Genomic DNA, 22647 nt, shown 5'->3' with positions numbered 1-22647 from the left:
TCTCAGATTTTGCCAATATCGTGAATATTGGACAGTAATAGATTGAGAAAATAAGAATAAAATAAATGCATTATTATAATTTAACTCAAGCCCTAATAAATCCAGAAACTGGCTTTTCCACGTATTCTCTCATATTTTTAGACACATAGTTAGGCCTGTCATGATATCTGTTTTTTGTTTTATTATATTATTATAATATATAATATTATTGTCATTTTAAATAAATTTAATGCCACTCATTATATAATGCCAGAATGACAATATAATATCACAATTAAAGTGCTCTTCCAAAAAACACATAGTATTTTATTTATAAGAGTAGTTAATTTAATTATAGTGATTTTAACAATTTAATAATTGGAATCAGAATGTGAACAGGCAAATCCTAAAATAATAATAATAAATGTTAACAAATAAGAGCAAGGTGAAACTTAACAGAGGCTGCAATATCTACTAGATCTATTTCCAGTGGTCATGCACCCTAATGAAAATATACTTAAGTAATTTATAGTTAATAGTAATCCTATAGTGTTTTTTAACCATACTGATACTTACACCTCCAATAGAGGTAGAAAGGGTGTGCAGTCAGCTAAAATGTTTTTTTTTTTTTTTTTTTGGGCAATATATATTGCATCACCCAAAATGATCGAGGTCATGTCCATGTGTTGTGCGATAAGTTGATTGTGACAGGCTTGCATATAATGATCATAATAAACAATTATCTACATTTTTTTTTACATGTAAAAGACAGACATGGAAGAAAGAATATTAAACACACTATGTGCTATTTTTAAAGAAGTATACTTTGAGTTGCAATAAAAAATGATATTTCAAATGGTGAAGTAATGTTCTATTATCATTCATAATGACATATATTTAGGTACAAATGAAACAACATGCTTATTCTGAACTTATTTTAATAAAATGCATAAAGGAATAAGTAATTTTTTTTAAAGACAGTGTAAAACATCAACCACAATGAAATAAAATGTAGGGCCTGGTGGTTTGAGGAATATAAGTCGAATAAAAAAAAAAAGATAACAATAATTTAAATAAAAAATAAAAGAGATATTTTTGTGGGCTTCACTGTAGACACTGTGTTGTTTTAATGATAGATTCAAATTGTTTAGATAGATAGATAGATGGATGGATGGATGGATGGATGGATGGATGGATGGATGGATGGATGGATGGATGGATGGATGGATGGATGGATGGATGGATAGATAGATAGATAGATAGATAGATAGATAGATAGATAGATAGATAGATAGATAGATAGATAGATAGATAGATAGATAGATAGATAGATAGAAAAAATAAGTAAATAAAATTAGTATTTTGGTCAATATATTTTACAATGTTTTATATCTGCATTCATCAGAAAGTTGCAGACCTCTACAAATCTTTTTTTTTCATTCACACAGGCACCTCATGTTATTAGTCAAGATTAAAAAAAAAAGAAAAGAAAAAGAGGAAGAAAAAAGAGGCTGGAGTGGAAATTTCCTTAATGATGAAGATGGTGGAACTTATGTATCACTCTTAAAAAATGCCCCAATTTCTCTCTGTAAAAAATATGTATCGCAATTGGCTTTTTAATTAATCCTCGTTGGAAATGTGCTGCACAAATGTGTTTTCTTTTTTTTCTGCGAGCAATCTGTTTCTCTTCGTCTCAAGGTTGCTTGACTTTAAACCAGAGTGCAGGAAAGACTAACGGGTGTGCGTTGTAACCCTTTCATAAATCTGCAGGCTTTTCCTGCCCGATTCTAATTAGCAAAGGGCAAAAAGTCTTCTGATCACTTTTTCACCACAGACTACATTAAAACAATGAAAGTGAGTGAAACAGCTGATGTCATACAAGGGTAGGATTAAAATGTCAAGTTATGCTCGACTGCCTTTTTAATTTTATGTTTTTTTTTTGTTTTTTTTTTTGCACTCGACTGTTGCTGTGTCAGACTTCAATGTATTTATCATGTAATTAGTGATTATAATAATATATTCTGTATAATTAGTCTGTAATTAGTCTTTTTAACTATGTAATCTATGGTAAATGTCATTAGGCTATGTTATGCTTAACAGATATATTTAAAATTATACAAACATGAAGAATTACTTGTAATATTATAAAATTGACTTTTTGTTGCTATTGGATGTTTTAATGTACATTTGGTCATTAAAAAAAAAAAAAACTTTAAAAATAATTTTGAGATGATTAACAATAAGATGTTTAACATCCCAGTATAAAATTGTAAAAATGTAAATAAAAAAGATTACTTCCATATGTTTTACCAGAAAAAAATAAGTTTTGTTTTTTTACTTCAGAATTCCATATTTAATGCGTCGCCTGCTTTTTGTTTGCAATTTATGATGACATTTGCATTTTAACATTTAAAATACTTGGAATATAGAAATTGATCATTGGTAAGGATAGCAAATGCTTTCAGTTGTTTTGATTGAAAATGTGGGTTATTCCACCAAATGATTGATTTCTTAACTATTCCGAATGTATTTAGCTAATTTAAAGAATTAGTGAAACATAAGTATAAATAAAATTTTTTTTAATATTATTTTAGATTTTTTATATATTATTTTATATTATTTTTATATTATAAAGTCGAAACATTGAACATGTACATTTTGTAAATATTTATCAGGACCCACTTTGTATAAATAATCAACTATTACCTTTTGTTCTAATATTTATATGGAGTATTTGATACAAAAACCTTTTTTTTGGGCAGATTTACATATACTTTAATTTAAATACCTTAACTTAATTACAGCTGTAATACATTTATTTATTTGTAAATCAATTTGTAATTACTATTCACATTTCAAACAAACCTTAAAATATACTAATCATCACCCACCTCAATATCACTTTTGCAATACAACATGAACAAAATAAATACATTGAACCTCACTATTTATCTTTTTTTTTTTTTTTAAATACATATTAGTCAAAGACACTTAATATAAAGCAGGACTTTTATTTACTGAGCGATACAGTCTAAAAAATGCTGGAATGTTCATTCGTTCATTCATTTTTTTGTCAGCTCAGTTCCTTTATTAATCCGGGGTCGCCTAAGCGGAATGAACCGCCAACTTATCCAGCAAGTTTTTAACGCAGCAGATGCCCTTCCAGACACAACCCATCTCTGGCAATCATCCACACACACACACTCAAACACTACGGACAATTTAGCCTACCCAATACACCTGTACCGCATGTCTTTGGACTGTGGGGGAAACCGGAGCACCCGGAGGAAACCCACACGAACGCAGGGAGAACATGCAAACTACACACAGAAATGCCAACTAAACTGAGGATCGAACCAGCGACCTTCTTGCTGTGAGGCGACAGCACTACCTACTGCCCACTACGTCGCCCATGCTGGAATGTTTCCACCCATATTTAGGTCAAAAAAGGACAAGTATTTAAATTTTGTATGATATTAATTTATAATTTTAATGTGTTTATTTGTATAGTTGAAACAACCCAGCATTTTATAGAGTGTAATACACTAAAACTTGAACTCCTTAACTCTCACCCTGCTTGTTTTGAACATAGACATGAAAATGACGTTCAACTTAAATTATTATCAATCTTCAATGCTAATCTAAGCTGTCTCATTTCAAAGACACAAATTGTATCTGAAGTGAAACAAGTTCAAAAAGTTAAATGAAACAGAATTTACGTGCTTTTATGTGTATGAAAATAATGTATATTTTATTTGATTAAATATTTATATATTTTATTTTATTAAATAAAATACCTTAGAAAACCTGTTTCAGCCAAAAATTCACAGATAAAGCTAAATAATTTAAAGAAATGATATTCCAAATTTGAAGTTGATATCTCAAAAAAGGTTTTTATTAAAATTTTGTTTGACCGCAGTAATAAACCTCACCACCATATGACATCCAGTTTCCATTGGTGAACATACAAGGGCGCCCCCTATGTTGTGAGGAATATGAATAGTATTTTTTAAATACTTTCGACAATATTTGTACAGTAGCCATGCAATTCAAAAGTAGTTTGGTAATATTCGATTTGAATTTACCCTCTAAAAACATCTAAAGATATTAAAAACTAAATTGCACATGGATTGCTGTAGCAAAGTAATGTTTTAGGACTCTGATACTTGTTGCAAATGAATACTGTATGTAGCTGTTGCTCCGCAATATCTCACAATCAGATAAAGAAACCAGCTATTTTAAGCTTTTAAATGATATTGTTTGTCATGATTGCTCAATGTTTAGGCTACAATATGGTTTAAAAAAAGTAACCGCAAATGATCCCACAGGTTGTAGGGTTTAATCCATTACTCTTCCTGCATAACAAAAACAGTGGTAAAATGTGTATTCAGAAGCAGTCTTTCCAAAAATATATAGTTTGTCATTATTAGATTAGGATTTAATTGCGAAAAAAGGGATTTAAAACTGGCGAGACCATAACAGTTAAGGGGTTAAAACTCACATTAAAGATAGAATTAAATGAATTTAATATAAAGATTAACCAATATAATACTTTAAGAATAACTGAGATAAATAACAATGAGTTATGTTCAATTTTACAGTCAATTGTCAAATAAAAATAAATAAACACAAGTTATAATTTTAACGCGATGGCTTCACAGTTGAAACAACCCAGCATCTTTTTAAAGTGGTAGAAATCCTTTTGGTTTTGACTTCAAAACCTACTGTAAATTAAATCAAAAAATAAAAACATGAAGGTAAAGACATAGACACTAAAACACATTGTAAACCTTCAGTGTTGACAGTCCTGGTGTGTTAACGGTGTGAGAACGCTTCAGTTTTAATCATTTCAACTTTCGACAGCCTCTCAATTACAAGTGATGCGGACAGCAGAAACAAAGGCAAACCCTTTCAACTCTTATCAAGTGTTGATAAGCAGCTTTGTGTGTGTGTGTGTGTGTGCGTGTGTGGACTTCAACATCCGTCGCTCTTTCCTTCAGACGCCTGGAGTCTTTGAGTCTTTGCAAACGGACACACAAAGCGCTGCTCATAATCCAGAGAGCCGAGTGATCACAGGATGTTGTCGCACATTAAACAAGTCCTCCTGTCTGTGGTGGGCTTTTGAAAATAACACTCTGTCATCTGTGTCTGACAGGAGAGATGAGCAAGTTCACTGGCAGAGATATTCGCTGCTCACTTTAGCGTAGAAACACAACACACACCACACAGCGGCACTGCAGAGAGAGAGAGAGAGAGGAGTCTGTGGACGAGAGAAGACCAGTGAAAGAGGAGTCAGAAACAATATGACTGATGGTTTGGGAGACATTACTGTTTTTTGTTGTTGTTTGCTTTTTGTTTTATAGAATTAAAACAACAATTACTTTTAAAATGTAACCGATACAATTAAAGTCACATTAACACTTGGCTTTGAAATCCTATTGAGATTTATGAGACTTAAATATATGTGTTTTATGCAAATAAATGCTCTAAAAATGTTTGGGTTGTGAAAACACAGAGTTGTTTGGGGAAAGGTTGTTAAAGGTAATATTAGAAAAAATCTTTCTAGATTTACTGGATTTTATTAGGTGTGGGTTTGAGAAAAGTTGTTTTTTTGTTTTATTTTATAATATATAGCTAAGCAGGGTTGAGCCTGGTTAGTACCTGAATGGGAGACCACTAGGGAACACTAGGTTGCTGTTGGAAGTGGTGTTAGTGAGGCCAGCAGGGGGCGCTCAACCTGTGGTCTGTGTGAGTCCTAATGCCCCAGTAAAAGTGAAGGGGACACTACACTGTCAGTGGGCGCCGTCTTTCGGATGAGACGTTAAACCGAGGTCCTGACTCTCTGTGGTCATTAAAAATCCCATGGCATTTCTCGTGAAAGAGCAGGGGTGTAACCCCGGTGTCCTGGCCAAAGTCCCACTATCGGCCCTTACGATCATGGCCTCCCAATCATCCCTTTCCACCGAATTGGCTCTATCACTGTCTCTCCACTCCACCAATTGCTGGTGTGTGGTGAGTGCACTGATGCTGTTGTCCTGTGGCTGCCGTCGCATCATCCAAGTGGATGCTGCACACTGGTGGTAGTGTGGAGAGACCCCCCCTCATGATTGTGAAGCGCTTTGGGTGTATGGCCATACACAATAAATGTGCGCGCTATATAAATACACATTACATTACATAATGGTATTTCATAATTTAAAGACTTTTTATTTTAGAAAATAATTTCAGAATCATCTTTTCAGTTGTTGATTGATTCTTGATTTGCCTCATGCTTATTTCATCAAGTTTTGTGGATTTCTGAACTTTAGATGAATACGAACATGGAAGTGACACATTTTGTTGCTTTATGCAAAAACAAATGCAAAAATTTACATTTTTAATTTAAAAAAATGTCATGAGTAGTTTACTCAAAAAATATTTTTTACTCAAACACACAACTATAAATCATAAATCCTGAGAATCTAATTTTCAAGTGGTCTCTTTTTATGTGTTTATGCTATTATTATTATTATTATTATTATTACAAACATGCCATATAATAAACTTTTTTTTTCTTAGTGTAATTTTAATCACAATGCTTTTGTAAAGGATTTCATGGATGTTTAAGGTTCTTAGAACCATCAACCCTTTTTTGTTAAATTCTAAGCTTTTCCAATTGAGAATAATTTTAAATATTTAAAAACTTTTAAAATGCAAGAAATTAATTAAAGTCTCTTTAGTAATATAATTTAAAATCAAATGGACAATTATGAGAGACAGTTGACTGTGGCTGATATTTGGCTTGGCTTTTTGGAAAATACTAAAAAAGAAAAAAAAAGAAACAAACAAAGAAACAAAAAGAACAACAATCTAGTTTAGTAGAACAACCTAAATTTTACATTCAACATACAGTACACTGTAAACGATTTCTTGTTAAATCAACAGTAAGTTACTGGCAACAATTATCCAGTAGCTGCTGTATTTCATAAAACGGTAACATTACTGTAATACTAATTACATTAGTATTACATTTACTGTAAAATGTAATACATCATTTTACTGTTGTTGATTTTTACTGTAACACCAATTACAGTAGTGATACACATACTGCAAAACTGAAAACAGTATTTTATTGTACATTTTTACCATGAAGAACTACGGTATTTTAACGTTACTTTCATTATTACTGTATAGTATTTTACAGTTATTAAATGTTATTTTATTTTATTTAATAGTGCTACTTTATAATGGGTAAAAATGTTCAAAAATTGCACAAGTGTTATTTTAACTGTTCAAGAAATACAAGAAAAATAAAGAAACTGAAACTTTAACTTCACAATAAAGGTTTATTGTGTAAACCATGCTAAAACAGTAGCAATAATTCAATATAACAAAGCAACAGAACACTAATAAACAATTGATCATTAAAACCAGTCAACAATTAATGCATCAAAAATTATTACAATTTTAAAAACAGGTGAAAATACTGCTACAAAACAGGAAATGATGAAGGCCAAATGATGTGGAAAGGGACAGTGAAAAAGGGCAGCAGCACTTCTGATGATCCTGCAAAAATGACAGGCAAAATCAATCACTGAAGTAAAAACTAATCATCCCTCAAACCATTTAATTCATTCAGAAACGAAACACTGCACTGTTGTTTTTTTATACATATATATATATATATATATATATATACATACATATATATATATATATATATAACAGTTATAATATATATAACAGTTTTTTAATTGTTTTTGTTGGTGAAATACAGTTTGTTGTCAATTCACAATTACACTAACGTTAATGGGGAAAAGATCAGCGGGCATTGTTCTTAAAGATTGCTATTCAGGTGTCCACACAGGTGTGTAAAAAATAAAGTCTCATCTTAACTTAATGTCCGACTCTGTATAGCTCGAATATCTGATTCCATGATCACACTACTAGTGCTTCCACGAATTTAAGAGGGGTGAACACAGTTCATTCTCACTTTAAGAGGCTACATTATTTAAATTAAATAAATAAAAATAATCTAATTTAACGTGACTAATGTTAATTAAATACTTTTAGGCTTTTAACACGTATAAATCCACTTCTAACTTACAGATAAGATTGCGTTAGAGAACATGAAAGCCGTGGGTGATTTTTTAAAATAATGCTAATGATGAGTTACTGATATTTGGTTTGCATAAAACAAAGTAATCACTAAGCATTCATTTTTGGCAAAATCTGCAGAGAGGCTTAGCGACACGAGGAAATGTGTTAAAGTTGAGTAGAGAACTAAAGAGCAGTCTAGCCTACTTCATGAAATGTTTGTGGTAATATTCTGCGGTCAATTCGTGTTACTGTATTTTAATATGCAGCAGTGATGGCATGTCAGCGAGACAAATAAACATTTTATCGAGTCATTTCATACAATTTATTTATTTATTTTTTTTTTTATACAAACCCTCTAGTGACATTTCCTCAAACTAAATCATCATAACGTTACTGTGCACAACATCAGTAAAACGTTGAGAATAATTTAAATACTTAATTTTTTAAAACAGTCACTGCTGATTACAAACTAACATTAAAGCTAAGCTTACAGAAATCCTGTATGCATGACAATATAAAGATTTATTACTCACTGATGTCGAAGCACTTCCAGGTCATCAGAAATGTAGACAGGACAGAATGTGTGCTATCAAATGAGCTCTTGTGCAGCCTTTGTTGGACATCCAGGTAGTATGTTCACCCACACTGTAAGAAACAAAAACAGAAACAATTTATTAAAATGTGAGGGATAGTAAACATGTTTGGTCTACAGAGAGAAGAAAATGTTTACTTTAAGCATTGATCCTAATGAATCTATTTCTGAACTACATTTATCCTTATCACGGAAACAGCATTTTTGAGCTTTTAGACCAGGGGTGCTCAACCTTGTTTGCTTTAAATTAGAATTAAAACAATAAATCTCTATGTCAAATAAAATACTTCAGATCTAAATAAAGCAGGTGCTTTTACCTAAAGGTTCCTTCCCTCCAGTTAGTTTGGCTGCAAATCCCTCCACATCTGTGCTTTATTCGGTTCTTGTCTTAAGAGTAACTGGTGTCACATTCCAGGTTCATCACAATCTGGGCTAGAAGGACAATATGACAAAAGACAAGACACATATAAATAAAAGTCTCAGAATAAAATATTTAAAGGATAGTTTACTATTTTGCCACTATTTACTCCACGTGTTTTAAACTAGTTTGAATTTCTGTTAAACACTGAAGCAGATATTTTTAAGAATGTTAGTAACCAGTAACTATTGACATCCATATTTGAACCAAATTTCTTTAAAAAATACGAGTTTGTGTTCAACGGAACAAATTAAATATATAACTATTTTGAAACAAGTGGAGGATGCCAAAGATGCTATTATTTTCATTTTGGGGTGAACTGTCCCTTCAATTCAAGTGTCAAGCAATAGTCATAAAAACTGATGTGTCGCTTGAGGAAAACTAAATCAAGTACCTTCTTTGAACAAGCAGAATCATTATGCCATTGTATTCAGTGATTCTCTTTTACATTTTCCCACTATAAAACGATAGCTTCAACATGCAATCCATGTTAAGACAAAAATGAATAGCATAAAATAACATATTGAACTAAACTTACAGTTTCCAGGCTGTTTGAAAAAACAAACAAACACATATGCCCAGTAAAATTGCTAATAAACACAAAGACAACAGTTATAGAAAAAAATGTTTGTCTAATATTTACTCAGCACTTGGTAGGCAAATAGCATAGCCGTGGCTGTTTTAACTCCAGATGTTTTTTTTTACTTAAAGTTTTCTTAGGAACTGCTGGAAGAAGAAAAAGAGGTTGTACATGAAACTCCTCACAACAAATCTGTGAACAACTTGACATTTAAAAATCTAATCAAAATGAGGAAGACATCGACATTACCTTGAATAATCAAGTGAGGAGTGATTGGTTGCATCAGTTTTTCAACATCAATTACTGTAGCTGAAAAACAGATAAATATAATAAGAGTAAAATAAGACTTAACATTAATTAATCTATATCTATGGTACAACCATACCAATCTGTATGGGGTTAAAATACATTTGTACACAAATCATTCCCTGACCCCATCAATTTCTCTTAGATTAGGATGGATATGACTTTGGCTTATATCTGTGTACTCAGAACGTACACTCACCTCAGGTACACCTGAACACCAAAAATTAAATGTACAATTAATGACACACTATACATCAAGCTCATTAACATTATTGAGAAATAGACAATTAATATGTATTTTGTTAATATTAACGTTAGCTTAAAATAATTCAACTGCATTTAATTTTCAGCTCCATTTAATAAAACAGTTAAGACTCATTTCATTATGAGTTTAGTTTAAATAACTAACTTACAGTTGAAAAATTTTACCATAATGATAGCTTAGTCATAATGACTAACGTTATGTGAAGACCAGAGCTTACCTTAACGGTAAACGTTTAACTTTTCATGGTGACTTCGCCTTCATCTCAGTGTTGTGCTGAAATAGAGAATTCATTAATGCAGTTACAATAAGTTGAAGTTATGTTTTTCAGGTAACTTAACGTATGGTCAAAAACTCACTCAAGATAAACTTACTGTATCTAAGTTAATACCTCGCAAACACTACAATGACCGCTTGGCGTCTGTTATTTCTTGTTTAAAATACCGTTTGTTAACGGATAGCGTGACATAACATAAGAACCTACAACTAATGTCACTTGGTTAATTCTTTTAAATTACACACACAATACACAGAAATACTTATAAAACAATCCTTTAACGGACAGAATTTGACTTTAAAACACTTACCGAGGATGAAGTCGCTGGATGAAAGACGACAGGTGAATTTCAAATTAGGAGAGCCGTTGCCTGCATGTCGAGTCGTGTCCGTTCGGTTCTATGAATCGGCTCCTTAGTGAACAGTAAAGAATCGAATCCGCCTAAAACAGACTCCTTTTTGTATATGATTCATTACTATTTCGTTATACTGCTTGGCCACAAGCATTTATACACTAATTATACACTAACGTTAATTGCATATTGCTGAATGTGCTTGTGAACACGTGTGATCAAATAATTCCCGAGCAAACGGTTTAATACGATTCAGAGTCGCTCGAGTGCTGAACCGAACCAGTGCAAACGTGATATTGATTACAATATAGTAACATTGTTTTTTATTCACTTTACCAGCGAAATTATTACATCTGACCTTGACAATACGAATAAAGTTCGTTTGAAGTGTTTTGAGAATTAATATTTTTTTCTCCCAGAATTCATTTCACATCAACAAGCAAATGGTAATGGCGGATGAGAAAGCCCAGCTAATATTATAAATATTGCGTTTAATATGTCACGAAATGAAATTTTAACAGTGTTTCATGCGAGAATGTAGTTCTTACAAACTTAAATCTGTGGTTTATTTATAGATATCATGTGTAAATTGTATGCGTGCTTTGCCGATAGCGGAGATTCTGACCTCCAGGGTGTCCATCATCACTCATGTATCCGGCGAAACGAGGTTATAATCGGCTAGACATGCCCCGGTCTTAGATGGCTCTATAATGAATGTGTTATGAAATTTAGTTTTAACCGTTTTTCATGCGGGAATGTAGTTGTTTTAAACTCAAGTCTGTGGTTTATTTATAGAGATGGTGGGTATTTTAAAATATTGTTTTGAAAAAGCGGAGATATGTGACCTCCATGGTGATGTAGGGTGCCCTAACCTCATGAATCCGTCTAAAGCAGGCTGGTCATTATGACATTTAAGCTAACTTGGTTTCATGAATCAATTACTTTTGTTCCAGTTTACGTTTTGGTTAAGCACAAAGTTATGTCGATTAAAAATGATTTAATATTTTCATGTTAACCTTATAAAATTAAGGTGCAGTACACCCAAATATGGAAAACCAGGGGACAGCTTTATGCAGGGAACAGTCTGAAGAAATAGGTTATTTTATTTTTCTTCACAAAATACTTTGTCAAAAAAAATTAACATATTAAAAATATAAAGTGTGTGTAGAGTTTTTCATGGTCATTTGCAGTACTGTATTTAGATGCACAGTAACTGATTTTTTCCCAAAATTCATTGTAAAATCTGCAGTAGCATACTGTTAATCATGTTCACAGTATGGAAATGTTGAGAATACATTATCATGCTGTGAAAACAGCAATATATACAGTAACACACTGTGCACAGCTTATACAGTAAACAACTGTTGAGAAATGCAGTATAATACCGTGAAAACAACAGAAATCGTTTACAGTGTACACACATGCAAGGAAGAACCAAAACAAACAAACAAACAAAAGTATTATTCTTTCATTCATTTGTTCATTCAATCAAACAAATACTTTTTTTCTAAGTGTGAAGAACATTAAAAAAATGACACTTTTATTTAATTACAATTAAATTAACTTTAAATTAGTGAGTTAAATTAGTGAAAAGTACCATTGATGTTTAAGGTTCTCCATTAAACCAGCAAAGCATTTATAAGACTGCCAGTTTTTTTTTTTTAACAGATTGCTCTGAAATCATATGAGCATTTATGACACATAATATGTGTTTTATGCAAATACATGCTCTAAAATGTTACGGTTGTGAAAGCACTCAGATTTGTGAGGGAAAGAGTTGTCAGAGAGATACTAAAATTAGATCTAAAATTGAAAAATGTAAATGCGAGACTAAAATATATAGCAGAATCAAGTTTAGCAGCAGTTAACATTTTAGAATTAAAAAGGATTCAATTAAAAAAAGATGCCAGGATTTTTTTTTTTTTTCCGTTTTTTTACTTTTAAAAATAAAGGTCGTTTACTGGCATCAGTGGTTTGATGAAGAACCTTAACATAACGGAAACATTTCATTGCACAATAAGATATAGAAAAATGATTTAGATCATTAAAAATGTTCTTTACACTGGCTTTACACAAAGAACCTGAGTGCAATTTTCAGTGCAAGTTCTGTACTGGCTACTGTAGCTGAATGAATAAGTGCATGAATGAATGATTAAAGCAGAAAAAATTTCTTTAGAATGGGAAAGTATTTATCCTTTAGTCTAATCTTTTTACGGGCATTTATGAGAAACATATATTTTTGTAAATATATCCTTTAAATGTACTGCATCCAATACACTGAAATCCCTAATAAGTTGACTGAACTAAATTGATTGAGTAAACTCGTTGCCTCAGTTTAATTGAGTAATGGAGTCTCCCAAAATTGGCATATTTAAGTTTATTTAACTTGCCAGTTTTGTAGACTATACTTAAATTGTTCAGTTCACCAAACTTAGTATTCAGTTTGGTGAACTGAACAATTTAGGTATTGTCTACAAAACCGGCAAATACATTTTAAACCAAAAATAAGTAGCCATTTATTCACATTATGATGAATAATTATACCTGAAACCATTTGTTTTCTGATTTAAAAAGTACCTTGCACTGAAAAGGTTGCGCATATTGGAATTTTACTGTCAAGACTACATTTGTGAAAATGACCTTAAGGATTATTTATGATTTTGAGCTCCCTACACTTGAAATCTGAAGTTTATGCATTGTCCAGGTACATAAGGTAAATTAACTCATATTTTTACATCAATATGCTTTTAAAAAAAATCTGCTGTTTTTGAAAGTTGCATACAATGTCACCACTCACACAAAATCTGCAAAAACTAAAGCTCCTCACTGAAATCATCATTCAAACAAAATTGCATCATTGCATTATAAGTAGTTTTTAAACAGCTTTACTTTGATTACTGCTGTAAACAAATCAGCACTGCAATAACTAATATTACTTTATCATCTATTGTACAGAAAAATATCACACATTGAATAAATTATCTTTTAATAAATCATAAGGAGAAACTGAGAATTTCAATTGGTCTCTGTATGTCTGAAACAAAACTTTCCATCTATTTATTGGAGTACCTTTAAAAAATCAATTTGAAGAAAAAATTGCCTGACTTTAGTTATGTTAATCTATTGGCCCTCTTCATAAAACATTATAATAACAGCAGACAAGCGCTGCACTTATGGGTGCTACTTTATTATCATTAATAGGGTAGACAAACAGACAAATACCACACAAACTGTTTTAAAGACAGTGAGTTTTCCTCCAAAATTCAGTATAAACTCCCTCAATTTGATTGTGATTTATTTGGCATCTCAACTGATTTGAATCGTAACAAATTTGAATCGATTTTCAAATGGCTCACTGCTTCATCTCTCTAAAAGAGGGCCCAAGACAGAGCCTTGAGGGACAATAACAACAACAAACAAACAAAAAAAAAAACTTTGAAACCAATTTCAAAAGTTTGCATGATTTTATCAAATCACTGTGTTATGTTAATGATAGATTCAAATTGTTTAGATAGATAGATAGATAGATAGATAGATAGATAGATGAACCTTCTACCATAGTTTATAGATCTATAGTAATCATATCCCAACAAAGAAGCTTTATTTTAAAGTCTGAAAGAGAGAATTGTGTATAAAACCCTCCACAATCTGCAAGTCGTCTCCCATCAGCCTCAGGATTATGCACATTAGGCTGATTAATAGCTTCCGCCACCAGATTACTTGATTTGATAAGCAGTACAACCCATCACGAACATAATACATCACAAATTGTTTTGTCAACAATTTATGGTACTATTTATCAAATGACCATCGCCACTCGCTGAGTAATAGTGTCATATCTGACATTATGTCAATAGAGAAGTTGAGCTAAGGGCAGCCGGGCTGCAGTGATTTAGACACACTGTGTGCTGACCTGCGTCGATGTTTAATTCATAGCAGATGAGCAGAAATAGATGGATTACTGTTCCTAGATCTGTTTAAAGCAGAAATGGGTAGGAGTGGCCGGGTTGGTATGCCAGTCACATACCTGGTTCTGGTATAGAGTTAATATCTGTGAACCTACCTTTGTGCTGAGAGGAGACATACGCTTCAAGTAAACATTTGAGAGCAATGTGTTGTTTTATACAAATACATATTTTAAATTTTTAACTTTTATTTCAGTGTTTTCACCTCAACATTTTATATTTTATATTTTAAGTGATTTTTATTTGCAAAATGTTTTTTTAATATCTCAAATTTCAAACATGTATTATAAATACATTTTGTGTTAATGTGAAAAAGTTCACCCAAAATTTAGTAATAGTCCATAATATACTTGTCTTCAAGCCATCCTTGGGATTTGGATTTTGGACTTTGTTCTGCTAGACGAACACAATCAGCATTTTATCCTGACTTTTTTATGCTGTATAATAGTGTTGGATAGTGACTTTTATTTTGAAGATTCCAAAAGCACATTAATCCATCATCAAACTAACCCATACGCCACCAGGGGGTTAACGATAGGAAGCAGACTGATGGATTTTTGAGTCCGATTTTAAATGTTTAAATTACTGACTTCCACTAGCGTCTGAAAGTATGTTATGTTATGTTATGTTATGTACGACTGACATACACAACTCAGGCTCATTCTGAAAACGCACCTCTATATTAATTACTGGAGACTGTGAAATGCAGAGGTAAGCGGTCAGCTGGTGAGCGCGAAAAGGAATGGCATCATATCGCCCCATAGTGTTCATTTAAGAAATGAAATGCAGACATATGTATCTCTGGCTACATAATTCATGATCTCTAGAAATGTATATAAGGCTACGTTTTCAGAATGAGCCTATGTTGCAACCACAACATGTGCTAAAAACATTATCTTTGGGTCAGCTAATACTTTAAATGTAAGTTAAGCTTTAATGACTGAATTTGTGGCATACTTTTATTGCTGACTAGTTTTTTGTTAGGTCATCTTTGTTAGCGTTACTAATAAACATTAGCTAAAATAACAGGCCAAGACGATAATGCCAAGGTTCCCTAGTAAAGCTCGAACTTACTGTATAAAATATCTGTACCTTCAATGCAGTGTAAATTACTTCTTGGATGAAATAATCTGCCAAAGTTAATAAACATAAACCTGTTAGCTCTGGTCCTTTAAATAATGTTGACATTAATGTTAGCTAAGATTAATAGATTTTATAAAGTAGTTCATGATTGCTAATTTGATAACTAATAGTAATAATAAGGAAATATTGAGCTTTAAAGTCTTTGCATTTAATAAACCATTAATGTTATGAGGATCATATTTTTAATAGAAGTAATTTTTAAAGATTGATAATGTAAATTAGTTGTCCCAAGAAAATGTGAATACCTCATTTTGGTCCCACTTTATATTAAGTGGCCCTAGTATGTACATACATTAAAATTAATAATTCAGTTCAATTCCCCTTTATTTTTATAGCGCTTTTACAATGTAGATTGTGTCAAAGCAGCTTCACATAGAATGTAAAAGTAAATTGAAACAGTGTCAGTCCAGTTTCCAGTGTTTAAGTTCAGTTCAGTTTAGTTTAGTTCAGTGTGGTTTAAAAATCACTACAGAGAGTCCAAACACTGACGAGCAAATCCATTGATGCGCAGCTCTACTTCTCTAATAATAGGTTACAATGTACTTATTGTGTAAAGACATGTTTTACATTGTAGTTATGCTTGATTAAACACCTGTATGTAATTACATTTGTAATTAATTTTTGTAACATTTACATAGTTGACCATCCTGTAAACCTTAACCCATGCTTAAACCTACCCATACCACCAAAACTGTCCCTATAAGAGCACCAGAAGTAGACTGCAATACATTATGAACACATTAAGTATGTTGTGTTATATTTTGATGTAAGAACACAGTATTTAAGGGCGCTTAATATAAAGTGGGACCCTAATTTTAGGCACACAAATCATAGAAGGTAATGTAGTGTTTATATATGTTATAATTTACTGTATATACTGACTGGCCTTGATATTTTTTTATTTTTTTTTATCAACATTATACCATGAATGTTATCAATTGAGCTTAACTTGCACTGAACCCAGATTGTTTTCTTTCAGAAACACCACTTGATAAATTGTTCACAAAAACAAGTCTTTCTAGGTCAGATAAACACTCCATATACGATAAGACTTGGCAAATTGTACCAAAAATCAATAACAAGTAGGAATAGAAGACATTCAGGCTGTCCTTGCAAACATTTTCAAATCAAAGAGAGTTCAGTACAAGAAAAAAAAAAAAAAACACCTCATAACAAAATCGTTGTTTTTTTTTGTTTCTCAGTGCGAAAGAGGGAAAAACAGGAAAAATCCTACCTTTTCACATAATTATTCTAGTCATCGGGTTGATCAATTTAAATTTAAATAAACTGCAAATTATACTTGTCTAGCTTTTTCCACATGAAATATTTCAGGGTATTTATATTTATAACCAAAACTACAACTAAAAACAAAATAAAGTTTTGTTGCATGAAAAAATAGAAGGAAACATATATTGTCAAAAATGAAGTTTATATATTTCAGCTAGTTACAAAGAAAACATTTACACGTTTTTAATGTTAAACTTTTACTATTTTTTATAAAAATTAAAACATTTGAAAACGAAACTGTTATAAAAATGCCAAAAATTGTTTTATGCAGCAAAATACTTATACCTTCTCTATGTGAAAACAACACCCACAGAATCTCACCCCTTTAAATAATCATTCCAGTCTTCTTCACAATGTTTAAAAAAAATCTACATTTTTGATTAATTGTGTTAGGATTCAAGCTTTTTGCATTAAAAATTGCAGTGTTATATTTGTTTATTAACCAAAACTATATTTTGAAATCTAAAATCTAAAAAAGTAAATAAATATATAAATAAATAAATATGAAACAAACTTATTTACTTTCAGCAACTTGCAAAGAAATTTTTTTTTTATTTAGTCTGAATTAAAACTGAAGCAACTGAAAATAAATTAAAAACTATTAAAATGACAAAAACACACAAAAACATAATCAACCAATTTTACATAACACATGTCACTTCCAAATGCAAAAAAAACACACACACAACAACACACCCACTTGAAATCCCACCTCTCCACATAATCACCCCAGTCATCATGATGGTCAACAATTTCTGTCTTGCTTGTTTTACGATGTTGTCAAAACAGGTCTGCTCACCTTCATAATTTGACAATCTTTTCCGGATTGCTTGCCCTTGGAACGAAGGCCGTCATCAAGAGGATCAATGCTGCTCCAGAGATTGGCCTGCGACTGGAAAATAAATTCCACAGCAGAAAAAAAAAAAAAATCACTTCCACAGGTACGAGGAGCAGCGCCGGCTGGTAAATATGGCTGGCGTCCAAAGCACCACCGGCTCGTCTTAAAGGTTACAGTCACTTCCCTGTGCTCCAGTGTTAACAGAGCTTTCCCTCTCTGGGTTTATGGGCTGTATAATAATTTTAAGCAAAGTGAAGAGAGTGTTTCCACAGGAGATGTTGGAGGAACAGCTGCGGGCCGGAGAGGAGGACAAGTGGAGGATGATTGATCACGGGGAGCGGAGAGGCTGTGTACCTCTCACCTTCCCCCTGCGAGACTCCACGTCTGTCCTGATCCCTTACATCTGCTGGAGCTGGAGGAAGAAGAGGACGAGGAAGAGGAAGAGGCCCGGCTGGGTACACTCACTGCTAGGGCTATGCAAATACGTAAATTTTCAATGAAATAAAATAAATTCAACCTCAAATTCAACATTTAATATAAAAGTCAATCTCAGGGCATCGCATACAGTACAAACATTGTGTTTTTGTGCCCTGAGAGAGGTTTCAAGCCGAAATGCTAAAGTTTAAAAGAAAATATTTTGTAGTTTCTTTCATAGTTCTTGCATAGAAACTATTAAATATTTTTAATTAAATTCAATGAAATGTAAAAGAATTTAATTCATTAAATTTAATCAGATAAAAAATAATTAAAAACAATATAAAGCATACACAAAACAAATCGATAAGATTATCTAAAATCTAAAAGTAAAAGCAGATTATACAATGCTAGTTTCTCAATGATTTTAAAATGGCACTGAATTGCACACATTTTGATTAATTAAATATATAAAATACTATTAATAATAATGTCAATATTATGTATTGTCTAAAACTTTACATAGCTGCAAAGAAAAATAAATAAATCTGAATTTAAATCTAAAACAAATATAAAATTATATTTACTTAAATATTTAAATAACAAAATTGATCATTTGTAGGTCTATATTTTATAATTATATTTTATATAAACTTAAAAAGACAACAAATACACAACGAAATTACTGAAAAAATGCAGATATAAACAGATTCCCCAAACATTCTCCCAACAGTCCTTCATAGTGACTCAACTAATCATTTACGTTACCATTTTATTGAAATCGCTAACTCATTCAGAAAGGAATTTGTTGAACTCAAATGATTCATTCAAAAATCACCGAACGATTCAAAAATTAAACAATAATTGACTTTTTGACTTTAAACATTATTTTTTGACTCATTTAATTAAATAATTGCTTGTTCAAACTTGTTCAAAGTTTTTTTGACACAACTTGATTGTTTTATGTTCAATCTAAACAATTAAGTTTAGTTAATCTGTGTTTGTGTTGGGGCAGCATGGTGGCTCAGTGGTTAGCACTGTCACCTCACAGCAAGAACATTGATGGTTCGAGCCCTGGGTCAGTTGGCATTTCTGTGTGGAGTTTGCATGTTCTCCCCATGTTGGCGTGGGTTTCCTTCTGGGTGACCCGGTTTCTGACATGTTCTATTGACCTTATTCTCCGCAGACGAGCGGGCGCTGCCATTTGAATCTTTTTGGCACGAGACTTCCGGTCTCATTCACTTCCATTCATTTTTAGACATTAAAAAATGCTCGTTTCGCTGTTTGATGTTGCAAACTGATATTTTTTTGTTATATTATTCTACTTGGTCAGTATAGTCATGCAAACATTTGTTTGTAGAGCAAGTAGTTTGACCGTTTTTTGCCGTTTATTATTCTTTGTCATCTCTCCCATGGGCGACTGAAACGGAAGTTCTAAGACAATCGCGAAAACAGGCGCACTTCCGCATTTTAGAATAAGGTCAGTATTGACCGTGTGTGTATGGGTGTTTCCCAGTGCTGGGTTGCGACTAGAAGTGCATCCACTGCGTAAAACATGCTGGATAAGTTGGTGGTTCATTCCGCTGTGGCAACTCCTGATAAATAAAGAGACTTAGCCGCAAGAAAATGAATAAATGAATAATTTGTGTTGGGACAACGTGAAAGAATTGTGTGAAACCCAGCATTTTTTTAGAGTGTTGCAAGTGAGTGTGTTTGTGAATTAGTTTAAAAGTTGAATATGAATCATTTCACTTGCATATATTAATTTGAACACAATAGCTATTGATGTTCACTGAAAGATGCTGCAGCATTTGATTCAGTTTATCTTCATTTAGATGATGATCAAAACCAGACAAATCTTGTGTATAGTGTAAGTTATTCAGTATTAACTGCCTTTTTATTACAGAAACATCATAAATGCTTAATTATATGTTTTTAAAATAATAATAATAATCCAGTGTCAAACACAGTTTTTGTAACCGATACATCAAATGCCCTGCGCTCTAAAAAAAAAAAAAAAAAAAAGAGAAAAGAATGCTAACGTTTTTATCAGGCTCTCTTCAATGATTTAAGAAACGTTAAAGATCTTCTTTTGCAACCTGAGGGGCCTATTACTTTTTAACAGGACATTGTTACTAACCTGTCAAAAGCAAGCGACACTTTATAAAAAACATTCATTTGATATTTGATTGAAATACACCATTACGGTTTCATTAGCCCATCGATTTAGCAGTAATCTCATATCAGAGACCATCAAGCAAGTTACATGCAATAACCTGGGGCTAAATGTTAAAATATGATCCAGACTAGCTAATGACCCTATTACAATCGACCCAGGAAGCTGAGGAAGAGATTCTCCAGGTTGAGCAGAGCCTCATGCAGGCTGCCCTCTGCTGTATCATCATCTTTACTATGAGACTACAAGCAAGCACTCAGTTCATCCGTCCAACATCCCTGGCATTCTAGCAAATGAGAAAGAGAGGATGGAACGAGAAAAGCCTTTAGTATTTAATAAAAAAAAAATTTGTTTCGTCTCAGTATGTTTACTTGTGCAACAATACTCTGAGATTAATATATTCAGTGGTGGAAAGAGTACTGAAAATCCTATTCATGTTAAAGTACTAATACTAGCCAAAGAAATGTACACTGTAAAAAAAAATCCGTAATTTTACAGTTTATTTCCGGCAGCTGGGGTGTCGTAAAATAACGGCCATTTAATTACAGAAATTTACCATGAAATAATGTATATCTAATTACAGAAATTTAAATTTAAGGAAAATTCTGCAATTTAATATGTGTCATTTTATGGTAAATTTCTGTAATTTAAAAGCCGTTATTTTATGTTTTTTTTTAAATAAACCAAAAAAATTACAGATTTTTTTTTACAGTAGTGCAAACAGAGTTAGTGATAAGTAAAAAGTCACCCTTTTAAAAAGTACTCAAGAGTAGTGAGTATTAAGCTGCGAATATTATTCCACCTTGTACTCTTACTGTTGAATTAAAAATGTAGGTTACATCAGGGCCATTTTCTTTTGAGGATGTTTTTAAGTGTAAGTGTAAGTGCATTCTTTTCCATTCATGGACTATATTATTAACATCCGAGATTAATTTATAGTGAGAACACATTACTATATGCACTAATAACAACCCAGGCTTATAATTGATACGTACCTATTATTGATAAGCCCCAGGAGGTAATTTATTTATTTATTTTTTACAGTTTTTGCTTTTGCAAATTTACAAGAGGCCGCTGTGTACGCTTTTTCAGATCTCAACGTTCTTTCGCGAGTGCCATTTGCAACTGCTGTTCTCTCGTAAATCCACCAGAGGCCAGTGTCGATTGACTGACTGACTGACCGACCGATACCCCACCCACCCCTTCCATAAATCCAATCGATAGTGTTTTCAAAAGCACTGATTGACCCGATAATCCCCTACCCAAACCCAACAGACAGAGTTTTTAAAAGCTCCTGCCTGATTTTTTTACCACCTTTTCAGATCTTACCAAATTCTCACCCTGTTATTTACTTGTTTATTTAATTTTTGGCCTTTTGTTTTACCTGCTTTCTGTAAACATTCTTCTCCAGGCTTGAACCTCCTCGTCACGGTCAACTTCGGTCTGTATCTCAAGTCTGCTGATGTACATGGCGAGCTACTGAGCAAACTGGTAACAGCGGAAAAGGCATCCACATGGAGGTAAGTGATCAGCTGGTTGCGCAAAAAAATACTGCCTCGTAGCATTCTTTTTTAAAGATAAAATGTAGCCATACGTACCTCTGGCTACATAATTCGTGTGCTCCAGAAATGTATTAGGAGGTACATTTTCACAAGGAGCCTGTAATAAATAACAATAAGCCAAAAGAAAAAAATTATGTAACCTAAGATGACAAAAGTCTAGCTTTGACGATATGTTAACGCTCAGGTTCTGCTTTTTGAACACAAACTAACAAGCTACAAGTGTTCAGAGGTTGGTGTTATGCAAAGTTCATACAGCGATGAAAGAATGCATACAATTTGTGCATGTGTTTGAAAACGTAACATTCTGTAGTACTTTTAGTTGCTGTTTAAGGCCATTTCCCAATTTCAGTGATCATACAGTAGGCAACCTTTGTCTTCTCAATAGTGACACAGTCTAAACAGTCTCTTGTTTGTGGC

At 32.4% G+C, this 22647-nt stretch overlaps 2 long non-coding RNA genes across 6 annotated transcripts in view; one reads left to right on the top strand and one right to left on the bottom strand.

The window, feature by feature from the left end:
* The window catches only part of LOC141375665 (uncharacterized), a 60927-nt gene that overhangs the window by 22643 nt on the left and 15637 nt on the right, over positions 1 to 22647 (top strand). The window contains exons 2-5 of one of the 3 annotated variants that reach the window (XR_012384462.1): positions 5135 to 5292; positions 18030 to 18247; positions 18351 to 18533; positions 22080 to 22188. This is a non-coding gene — a long non-coding RNA (uncharacterized lncRNA). The remainder of the gene's footprint in view (positions 1 to 5134; positions 5293 to 18029; positions 18248 to 18350; positions 18534 to 22079; positions 22189 to 22647) is intronic. The other 2 variants (XR_012384464.1, XR_012384463.1) reach the window with 2 other exon arrangements.
* Positions 7295 to 11286, bottom strand: LOC137490336 (uncharacterized). 3 transcript variants are annotated; one of them, XR_012384461.1, is made up of 7 exons: positions 10804 to 10891; positions 10437 to 10492; positions 9898 to 9957; positions 9712 to 9794; positions 8968 to 9082; positions 8592 to 8703; positions 7295 to 7524 (listed from the first exon to the last, which is right to left on the bottom strand). It is a non-coding gene; the product is annotated as an uncharacterized lncRNA (long non-coding RNA). The 3 variants fall into 3 exon arrangements; XR_011016649.2 differs by lacking the exon at positions 9712 to 9794 and having other exon boundaries at positions 10804 to 11286; XR_012384460.1 differs by lacking the exons at positions 9712 to 9794; positions 10804 to 10891 and adding an exon at positions 10591 to 10797.

This window comes from Danio rerio, chromosome 8 (assembly GCF_049306965.1).
Source record: "Danio rerio strain Tuebingen ecotype United States chromosome 8, GRCz12tu, whole genome shotgun sequence".
Taxonomy (NCBI): Eukaryota; Metazoa; Chordata; class Actinopteri; order Cypriniformes; family Danionidae; genus Danio; species Danio rerio.
The sequence above is the reverse complement of the archived record's forward strand: the minus strand, read 5'-3'. Positions and strand labels throughout refer to the sequence as shown.